We start from the raw sequence: 12579 nt of genomic DNA, 5'->3' as shown, positions 1-12579 counted from the left end.
GGTGGGTCCACACTGAACGGCCTTCCCAAACATGCTATTGTGTTGCAGCTTTAGAACGTATGTGGGTTAGTAATAGTCAACACAATCCAGGATTAGTTATAACAGCATATATATATATATATTCCCATAACCCAAAACATGGGGATTGGAACAGTTGCATAGCAAACAGAACACATGCATATATGGAACCACAGTGGCCATTACAACGGCATGCAGGTTACATTGATAGCAACAGGCCACCAATGATAGTGTTTAAACATGGAACATGAATAGAACCGCATTTCAATATTTGTTGAACAATAGGATATATGTCCCAACAGTAGGTTTGGTGTAAACATATCCATTAATTTGTGTGTTCAGATTATTGTTGCAGATATGGTGGGGGGGGTGATATCAATTAACAGCTATTATATCCTTGCAGTATGAGATCCTCTGACCTTTTTTCCTGTTTATGTCTTCCAGGTACCATGTCCCATGAATGTCTCCCTGCGTATACTCCCCAGGATAATGATATTATCACAGAACCCTCTTTGGATGCACGGCCAATGATCTGCAGGAGAGGACCACCCTGTGGAACGAGGTCATCCACAGGGTAAACAATGTTGGCCTGCATAACCACAGTTATGAGCAGGTGCGACATCATTGTACTGATCTCATCCACCATGCCTGTCAGCGTGCTGCTGCAGTTAGGAGGGACCAGCTAGCCACAGGTGGGGGTCATGCCATTCAGCCCCCACTGACACATGCTGAGGAGCTCCTTGCCAGCCTTGGTGCACTCGCCCACCAGCAAAGCCAGGAAACTGAAGATAGCATTGTGGAGGTGGCTGCTACCCACACAATGGATGAGGAGTACACAGGTAAGGCTGTAGGGCACGTTAGTAGACTACTGTTGCTTATCCATCTTCATCTGTACAATATCTTCATGCATATGCCAGATAACATAGCCTGTTGCTGCAGTGTAATAATGAACAGATGTGCATAATCTCTAGTATTGTGAGTTTGTACTGTTGATGTACTGAAATGCTGCTCCCAGCTTGTACCAATGCCACAGGTGTGGCTACTGACATTACATTACTCACACAACTATGTAGATCCCTCTGGTATAGAACTGGGGCAGCAGCCTGGAGCTGATGAGTATGGAGTTGTTTGGTTCAGGTTTGCCAATACACTGGCTATGTTATGGCCATGATATTTGCCATGCACACATTTAACACACCTATCCATAATGCATGCTGTACATGTTCACTTATTGTTGCTGTTAACTTCACTGCATCACAGTGGTCACCATGGTGGCATATCTGAAGGGTATGTAGGAGTCCTGCAGTATAACTAACAACCTGTCAGTGCAAAATGTGTGGATAAAGATGAACATAATGGTGGGACAAATGGCCTACAGTAGGGACATGTCGGAAACATTATCCTTATATAGTGGCTACAACTGTGTATACACCACTATTACAATGGCAACTGTTACAGATTTACACAACGGCATATCACAATACCAAATTCCACACCTTTTAAAACCTGTAATATGATCCTAACATGAGCAATGAATATGCAATATGGAATCCTATATTAAGACAACAAATATGGGGAATACATACCTTAACAAATACTGGAAGCATCTGCGTGCACACACTCCAAATAACATATTGTGGAAGCAGCTTTTGAGGTACTGACAACATTCACTCTTCTTGAGTACGCACCTTCCATTAAGTACAGGGCCTCAATGTCACAGCAAGTAATGGTCTGCTGTCCAAGAAGTATGTCCATGACATTTGGACACTCATCTGCAACAGAGGCAGCCATGGCTTGCACACATCTTACAAGCCATGGAATGGATCCCCTATCCAAAAGGTAGCACTCAGGAGTGGGAGAAGTAGCCTTACCTCACCATTGCATATACCATGGCAAATAGTGCAGACAGTCATGTATGTGACTGTGGAAGTATGGGACAAAATTAATGCAGAAAATAAACAGATGCTTATCCAAGACAGATGACAACACATGTTTCAAACTGGTCACAGAGGCTGCCCAGAAATATGCAGCAACACTGAGGGACTTGCAGTAATGTCTACCACTGCCTGTACAGTACCTGTGCCGACAATCACCTGGAATCTGCATAAGTGTGGCCTATGGGTTAAGGTAATCAGATGGAAGGGTTGCTCCACAGGAAACATCATCCAGGGCTCTCTACAGGTAGCATATGCATAACATCAAGTCTCCCAAAGGCATGTGTTGCAATATGTAATGGTGTACTAAGACCGAGGCTGAAACCTACAGACAGCATTAATAAAGATACATGTGGTGCACAAGCAACACCTCACTCCACCTCAGGCCCACCATCCCCATCTGTATCTTGCTGGTGCCAGAGTACACCTTTAGGTTTGCTGTTCATTAGCAGGAAATAGGTTGGTAGACATGGCATTCTGAATTTGTATCACTGCAAAATGACACTCATGTGTCACCCATAGTTGTAAAGCATCTGCAATAAGGCTGAGGATGGGGAGGGGTGTCATCCTGAAACACAACAGTGAACTGAAGCATACATCCAAAGCTCGCTAAGAATGGCTGTATCTGAACACAGTCAAGGTCATGATTTGTGCCAGACATAACCCTGACTCCACAGCAATAGTGAAGGCACTGTGTGACCTCCAAGGGCTGTGCACATGAGCTGACTTTGCAATCCGGCAGAGTTGGAAGACATTTGTAGGGTGGCGTGACCAAATAATGGCAAGTGAAGATGGGCCATGCTAGTATACCCCATTCAGAAATAGCGACTGCTGTAGTTCACTTAACAGGTGCTGCAACACACCATCATGTTAAGGCTGTTCACACTTATGCAACCCACATATTGTATGCATCTCAATCAGTATCTGCACACAACTAACACATTTGTTTGATACTGCATTTGATTGCACAGATCATATGTCACATATCAGGTGTGTGTAATGTTAACATATGCAGTATTGTGGCCCCACTGCATATCATGGAAGAGGCTGGCATGTCAACATGGGTGTGTACACTCCTCATAACCGCAGTAAGCTTTGAAGGTTGTCAGTGTAATCAGATTTTATTGCTCATACATGCACTGCTGATGATGAGAACTGCAAATTAGAAGTCAAGCATTCACTATTGACATATGTCCTCATATCATCCCAGGTATGTGTCAGACAAACACACAGGGGCTGTGAGCAACAGAGCAAACATAACTGCCACACATATACACATTCAGCAATGGTGTGTACACTCGTGAGGTATGGTTCCCAGTACATGCCAGCGTGCTGAACAGGTGCATAGAAATACTGTGTACATGGATGCAGTGTGTTCCAGAGGAAGGGACATCACCTACTTACACAACTCATGCATCACAGAGATGTATAATGTTGGTAACAAGGATTGAGTATTGCTGCACTGCATGCTGTTGAGTGCCATATGTCATGCATGTTGACTGTGGGGTAATGAGAGGTCTGTGTAATATCTTTGTGCCACCTCACCTGTAAGTGTGTGTGTGTGTGTGTGTGTGTGTGTGTGTGTGTGTGTGTGTGTGTGTGTGTGTGTGTGTGTGTGTGTGAAGTAAGCAATGACATACAGGTCTTAGATTATGCTTTTGTTTTCCTGTCACAGGTGGCAAGGTGGGTTAGGGTCCCTCCTGCAGGCAAACTGATGTTAGTGTCCATATAGACTCTGACAATGATGATAGGTATGGTGAGGCACAGGCAGGGTTGTCAGGGGATGAAGCTGTGCCATCAGTTGACATCCCACTTTTATCCACCAAATCACCACACACAGTCAAAATGCCTATACATACCCTATCACCAGTGGCTATAGATTAGGGACAGTTGGTGGGTGGTAGCATGGGACAGGACAGTGTGGTGACTATGGCAAGTGTGTCTGTACACAGCAGCCATAGCTGGATGACTGATGAGGTACCACACAGGCAGATGTACAGGGGTGCTCAAAGGAGGGCTGCTGACCATCATGCCCCAGGCAGAAATGCCAGAGCAGGTGTCACCAGATGTATGTTTCAGTCCATCATGGAGGCACAGGCACATATGGAACATTACACCAGACAGAGTCTGAGGCCCCAGAGGGCTACTAATTCTGCTGTACTTGACAACATTTGTGATGTTGAAGCTGCTCACCATTATTTTGCAGCCGTCCTAGATAGACGGTTGGGTGAGATGGTGGGAATTCTCGACCGTGCAGTGTCTGTGTTAATGGATATGGTGGGAGTAGGGCGACAGCTACATGGATGCAGGTCAGCAAAACCAACAGGTGGAGGTCTACATGGACATGCAACAAGTTACAGCCACTCCCGTAGTGGCTGTACCAGCACCAGCACTGCAGGAGGGGTGCTGTCCACACCACAACACAGCAGGCCTTGTGCACGTGGTCCTGGCCAGTCCCAACAGGGACGTGGATCCAGCGGGTATTTGTCATCATCAGGGAAGAGTACCATATCTGGGCCCTTTCCTGGTAGTGCCGTGGAACCCCTGGCAGGCACAGTTCCTGTGTCCATGGCCGGACATGCTGAACTGTAAACACTGCCATGTATGGTCTACAGCTGTCCAACAAACCTCTGTATAGGGCAGCCACATGGCAGAACTGTGTGGATACATACACACACACATCACCAACACAGCTAGGGCACTTCCATACATACACAAACCACATCTGCACAGCCCAATTGATAAAGAATCTCCTAACACACACACACACACACACACACACACACACACACACACACACACACACACACACACACACACAAAATGTCAACCAAATGGCTCAGCCTAGGACTCTGGCAAACCCACAACACACCCTGTGCATATGACAATATCTGTGCCACATCCCTGTCATCCATACCATCGATGCAGGGACATGCTAATATGGTTCTGATGCAAAGATTGAATGTACTAAGGTTTAGCAATGTAATGCTGTGTAACATGTTTTCAGCTGAAAAGTTTAATGCTTACATGTCAGGATGCGTAACTGTCCAGCAATGATGCATTATAGCTGTTATTAACACTGACTGATTGTGGTCTCCATAATGTATTCAGTTTGTGTTGTAGGTCTCTATGTGTCAACTGGATGTAGGTCTGCTGTTGTTTCCTACAAGGGTTATGGCACTGTGGTGACACATTTACTGTGTCATATCCTGGATACAGCTGAACACAAGTAACAGGTCTGTATAACAGTTACTGCATGTGCCACATGGCTGATAGGTCTGAGGGGTGTATACAAGTGAGTGCATGGAGGCTGATGTCAGCAGCTCTTCTATAGTGAACAATGGTAAGTGTACTAGGTTGCACACACCAAATGTTTGTGAATAACACACACACACACACACACACACACACACACACACACACACACACACACACACACACACACACACACACACACACACACACACACACACACGCGCACACACACACACACACACACACACACACACACACACACACACACACACACACACACACACACACACACACACACTCACACACACACGCACACACACACACACAGGTTTTGGTGTTGATCCAATACACAGAGAATACTGTACATATGGATGTACTTAATTTTGCAGTGAACTCATTTTGGCCTATGTAATTCCACCAAGACAAAATAGACAAAACATCACATCAGTAAATAATCAGTCTGCTAGTTTAATGTTATTGACAATGGTAATGGAAGTGTATATGTCCTATTTCCCAATGTAGTGCAGTCCTGGAGTTGGTAAATATAGGTGTGCTGGTGTGGGTGGCACAACCCTCCACTTTGGAGGGTGTGGGGTGGCGTAGATGCACACATAGTGTGATTAACAACTACTTAACCTGTTAACATAAACTGTACAGTATTACAGCAGACTAAGCGGGGGAATACACACAACAATAACCCCAATGAGGGTGGCTGAGCCCACAACATCCACACCCAACTATATATACCAACTCCAGTATCACTGTACACCTGTACAGTGGGGAAGAGGACATTTACACATCTACTACTAGTTTTGATGGAATGAATTTCCACAAGATGATTCCTTTGAAATGTTAGCGTTTGCCAGTCATTTCTCAGACAAATGACCTCCTGGGACATGTATTTTCTGCAAACTGAAGTAGATCCCTTCACATACACACACACACACACCTACTTGGCAACACTGAGAGTAGAAGCCCTAACTAGGTACTCATTGCTACTGATGTGTTTGCCCTTAACTGCACACACCACACAGCTTTTAGGATGAGGTGTGTCCCAAGTTTCTTAAGTGAAGAACATCACCAGGCCTTGTACAGTATGGTAATGGGGGATGTACTTGGTGTTAATGAACAATACATAGTATGACATACTGTCATATACATATTGACAAACACATAACAGTCATAGACACATCTGAGAGACCTGGATTTATCAGTGCTAACTACCTTGTCAGTGAGTCCATTTTGTAACAGAGAATTTGCGCACAGCACATGCATCATTGGGCTGGATAGTGTAATCAGTTACCCGTATGGTTGATGGTGACAGTGGTCCTCATACAGTGGACCTTGGGACATGTACTGGGGGTACCATGGTGTAAAGACAGTATACCAAGCACCCACACCACACATTGGACATTTTACTCACTGAAACCCATGATAATGCTCTGACATACCCATAATCACACATTGACCAGGACTGCAATACAACACCTTGTCTATCTAGTCAGTGCTACTACAGGGATATGCATTTATTGCACATGCCACAGGGATAGTAGGGTGAGGGTTTGTCATGGCTCTCCTAATGTCAGAAACATCACTATCCCTTATAATGTATGGCAAGGTGTATTGTATTTGGAGAACATAGCCTCAGAATGCTGTATCCAACAAAAATACACACTCACACACATACACACACTTGCCAGGACTCAGAGGGTAACCCATGCCTATCTACCCATTTGTACAACAGTGTTATGCTGGTATTGCAAGCTCTGTGTATCCCATAGGGTAAAGAGTGTAACAAGGTACATTTAATGTCAATTACAGCAGTAGCCATTTCTAACTATGGCAATGGGGGTGTAGTGGATGAGAAGGTCCTCAGGGTATTATCAATTACAAGTTTACAAGCACACAGATACTGATATTCTCAGTAATGCACACTGACACATTTATCAGTACTGGGGTCATAGGTGCAGGTGTTCGTAGGTGTGTAACAGGATAATGCCCATGGAGAAATGAGAAGAGTAGAGGATGTGGGTATACTGGCATCATGTCACCTGACATTTGTCAGCAGGCCACCTATAACTGATGCCACTTGAGTGATCCCCAGGGTGACAGTTAAATGCAACATCCAATTATCTGGTTTTCTCTTACAGAGGACCAGCGAGGTGCTCCAATTGACATGTATGCAGCATATATTACATACATGGCCAGTGTCTGGGTTGGAGACCTGTAACCAAGCATGTTCTGTTGACTGTGGTAATTTAGTTAAGGTATCCATGGCATGTGGTGTATACAGGGTTGGGTTTCCTAGCTGTGACATTCATAACACAGCCGGCCAGACATGTCAAAGTCAGTCAAGCATAGATTGCCTGTAAGCAGCCAAAATGGATACCTGACATCTGCACATATGTACAGAGGACAGACAGAAATCAGATATCCAACAGGTTATGCATTAGGATGAATGTTTTGACAGACAGACATCTGACACTGATAGGTATGCCATTCCTACATGACAGCAGCCCTCATTGACATGTCCTATGCGTATAGTAGTCTACAGTTAATATCCACATATCAGATTAATATCCAGTAGCAAATACTTAATAACACACAGCTCTCACACCAAAAACACAATAGTCAGTACTCAGAGTCAAACTTTGCATGCAGGGGTGCATGGTTCCAGTACTACTATCTTCAATCTACTCTTGCTTGGGAAAGCACTGTTAACAGTAGTAACGTAATGATACAATACATGCAAGTGTGACTGCATATAACCTGGGATACTACACATGTATGAAACACATACCAAGAGAAAAGATTGTTGTACTAACCATATATACTCAGGTGTCCCATACAGTATACTCACACACCTTGCTACTGTAATGAAAGTGCATAGAAGCATGTTATGTACATGGAATTAAATACACTTATTAAACATGTCATTACCCTGCTATTTCATCAGACTGGAATGTGATCACTGGTTACCAGGGCTGATCTATGTTTAGCATGTGTAAGCATTGCTTAAATATAAATGCTAAGCACATTTTCGCACTGGTAAGCTAAGCCTACAAAGTGTAAGAACCTTTTCATTTAAAAGTATGTTAGCACCAATTAGCATCACACAAACATGCACAAATCCACTTCAAGCTGCTCAAAACTGCCTTAACCACTCTGTATCCAACAGACCTTGTTCTACCTACCAACAAAATAAACAGCCCTTGAACCCAGGACCCAGTACACTATAGTCACAGCAGTTAATCACTAAGTCATCAGAGCTGTGAAGACATTTGCTGTTTTTTTTCAAATATATCTTTAAGTACACATACTGAATACTAGATAACTGCTTTGACTACTACAATTGTTCAGTACTTGTAAGTGAAAATAGTGTTGAATCAGTATGTTGTTATATCTAAACATACACACAGATAAATATGGTGGGATACATCTGGGAAGGTATATAAAACACTCATGTTTGCACATAACAAGGATATGGATATATATATATATATATATATATATATATATATATATATATATATATATATATATATATATATATATATATATATATATATATATATATATATATATATATATATATATATATATATATATATATATATATATATATATATATATATATATATATATATATGTATATATATATATATATATATATATATATATATATATATATATATATATATATATATATATATATATATATATATATATATATATATATATATATATATATATATATATATATATATATATATATATATATATGTGTGTGTGTGTGTGTGTGTGTGTGTGTGTGTGTGTGTGTGTATATATATATATATATATATATATATATATATATATATATATATATATATATATATACATATCTATGTATATATATATATATATATATATATATATATATATATAGAGAGAGAGAGAGAGAGAGATAGTTACACTTCATAATCTCGAATTACTGAAATCCCGAATTTCAGTAACCTGAGACCATGAATGCCAAAAGTGTATAAGAATGAATTTGAATATCTCGAATCTATGCTTATGCATTTCTGGTACGTCGCATGTAGTGTTATGGTGCCTGAGATTGCAGGTGAGTGAGTGTTTGTATGTGTTTTTGTACATTGTATGTGTGGGTAAGGGTAGGGAGTTGTAAGTGTGAGTGTTGGATTTGTTAGTGTTTGTGTATGTGTGATGTGTATTTGTGTGCGAGCGAGTGAAGAATGGCGTGGTGTGAGGTTTTTTGTTTTTTTTAAGTTATGTGCGACCTTGGAGTTGATATATACAATTGGGGGGTGCAGGGGGTCTTGCCCCCCTGCTTATATCTAGTGTAGGGTTGTGTGGTTTGTGTGCTGTGGGTGGAATGGTGTGTGTGTTATGTGTTGTATGGTGTATGTATGTATGTGATTGTGTGATTCAGGATTGTGGATTTCAGTATTGTGAATGGTTCGACTTTATAGTCTCGGGTTACTGAAATTCGGGATTTCAGTAATTCGAGATTATGAAGTGAAACCATATATATATATATATATATATATATGTATATATATATATATATATATATATATATATATATATATATATATATATATATATATATATATATATATATATATATATATATATATATATATATATATATGTATATATATATATATATATATATATATATATATATATATATATATACTAAGAAATGAACTTCGTGACAATAAAATAGTAAATAACACCAACAACTCTTGTAGAACTTTAACGCTTTGCCTTATTTATTATCAAGACTTCTTCAGAAAGACATGTTTCATAAGTATGAGCAACCATTTTCACTTCCTTTATATACATTAGTTCTAGCAGGCCATTTAAATTAACAACAGTTCATTTCCAATAGAAAAGTGTGAACAAGCAGGGTGCTGTGTGCATTTTCATTAACATTACAATTGCAGTTACATAAGGCAAATTGGTCAGACAGTAATAGCCTTGTGGTGCCGTGTGTATACTAAAAGGGATAGTGTGCAAAAAGGGATCGTGTGCAAAAAAGGGATTGTGTGCAAAAAGGGATCGTGTCTACTGATGTCTATCCAGGTCTCAACGAGACACTGAACATTAAATGTGCACTTAAATGGTATAGAGATTGAAATGTAATAGGGTTTGAAGAACTGTGCAAGAGGGTTTGAAGAATTGTGCAAGTAGATTTAATGTGTTTATGGATTTACAACTGTGCAAGTGAATATAATGTGTTTCCTCTCTCTCTCTCTCTCTCTGACTTTTGACTCCCCCATACCCCCTGCACACATGCTCCCACTCTCTCTGACTTTTGACTCCCCATACCCCCTACACACATGCTCCCAATCACCAGGCTAGCCCCCGCTGACCCCACCAACTATACCTCCCGGTCTCACATTTTCACGCAGCCATTCAAGGGGTGATACCATCCAAACCAGCCCACGGGTGGTACCATCTGCACTGACAGTCTTCTGGGGGACACTGTTATTCATAGGCTCCTTGTCATGGGCGGCCCCTTAACAGCCCCCCCTCAAGTCCACACCGCATTCCTCCCACTCCCCCATCAGGTGGCATACCCACACATTTCTCTACACACACACCGATGCCAAAGCATAGTAGGACTCTCTACCTGACTCCTCCACCTTCCTCCGTTCCCTTCTTTACTTACCTTTGGAGGCAAACACTCATAAGTTACGTGTTTATATTATTTATATTAGAATCATCACAGCATGACTGTCATCTTTCCTGCCCCCCCCAACCTTCCCTTTTTGCACACAATCCCCTTTTTTGCACACGATCCCTTTTTGCACACAATCCCTTTTTTGCACACGATCCCTTTTTGCACACTATCCCTTTTAGTATACACACGGCACCACAAGGCTATTACTGTCTGACCAATTTGCCTTATGTAACTGCAATTGTAATGTTAATGAAAATGCACACAGCACCCTGCTTGTTCACACTTTTCTATTGGAAAGGAACTGTTGTTAATTTAAATGGCCTGCTAGAACTAATGTATATAAAGGAAGTGAAAATGGTTGCTCATACTTATGAAACATGTCTTTCTGAAGAAGTCTTGATAATAAATAAGATGAAAGCGCTAAAGTTCTACAAGAGTTGTTGGTGTTATTTACTATTTTATTGTCACGAAGTTCATTTCTTAGTTAAAATTTCTTCTCTTCGTTCAATTTTTTTGAGTGCGGTTAATTTTAGTTTTATATATATATATATATATATATATATATAGAGAGAGAGAGAGAGAGAGAGAGAGAGAGAGACATATGCCCATAACATGTAGTGGAGTCATACCTCAGCACCAACAGTCACAACCTCTTAGTGCAAGGGGATGTAATGGAAGTATTGCAGGTATAAATGTAGAATGTTGCTACAGTAACAGGGATTGTGTCAACAGACATGTTGTGTGGGAAGTCACTTCTGACACTGACATGTACAGCATCAGTTACTGACAGACATCATAAGATCATCATAGTGAAGTACCACACAAATCACAGTAATAATCCTGTAGAATACTGCAGAGATGTGACCAATAAACGTGGACAGTCTGACACAATCTGGTTAGTCCAGAGGTATACACAGAACTCATTAGTGTAAGATGTGTGGACCAAACCTGACAAAGTGGATGTTTATAGCCATGTAAATGGGGATATCACAAAAATATTGGAATAGGTAAGCTCACACAGTTGATGCATTCACACACTCCTGTCTGTCCTAACACATATTAAGTGGAGCAGCAGAGGTCCCAAGCTTGCATACTTCCCACTAGTTAGTGACATACATCTTCACAGCATCCCACTGCTTTTTCAGAAATACACAAAACTTATGGTGGCCAGGCAACAGTACATCTGACAAATATCTGGACATAACATCACACCAGGTAAATACACTGAGCTGCTAGGCATGTCCCAAAGCACTGTGCAAACTACAGGCAGACTGCCACAACACTGACCCAAGTTTCCTATGGAGGAATACATATGTACTTGCAAATATAGCAGGCACTACAGGCATGTAACAGCACAGAATTACAGACACCAGTGTGAAAGTGCATACCCACAACCAATCAGTCACATTATGGTATGCCTAATTAATAGTACAGTATAGGGACTGTGTGAATAAATCCACTCTCATATGTGCCACTCACACATTAACCCTACATATACTGGCCCAATACACAGTGTAGTCTGATGGCTGTCTGTGGTATGGGACATGTCTCAGTCTGGCCCTACAAACATACACACTGATAGGGTACCGTAAACTGGAGCAGCATGCAACGTCAGATAGAACAGGGCCAAGAATAATGACATCTACCACAGTCTGTACACAGGTCAAGTAACATATT

Source organism: Protopterus annectens, chromosome 4.part0 (genome assembly GCF_019279795.1).
Source record: "Protopterus annectens isolate FY-2018-M chromosome 4.part0, PAN1.0, whole genome shotgun sequence".
Lineage (NCBI taxonomy): Eukaryota > Metazoa > Chordata > Ceratodontiformes > Protopteridae > Protopterus > Protopterus annectens.
Note: the sequence above shows the minus strand (reverse complement) of the source record.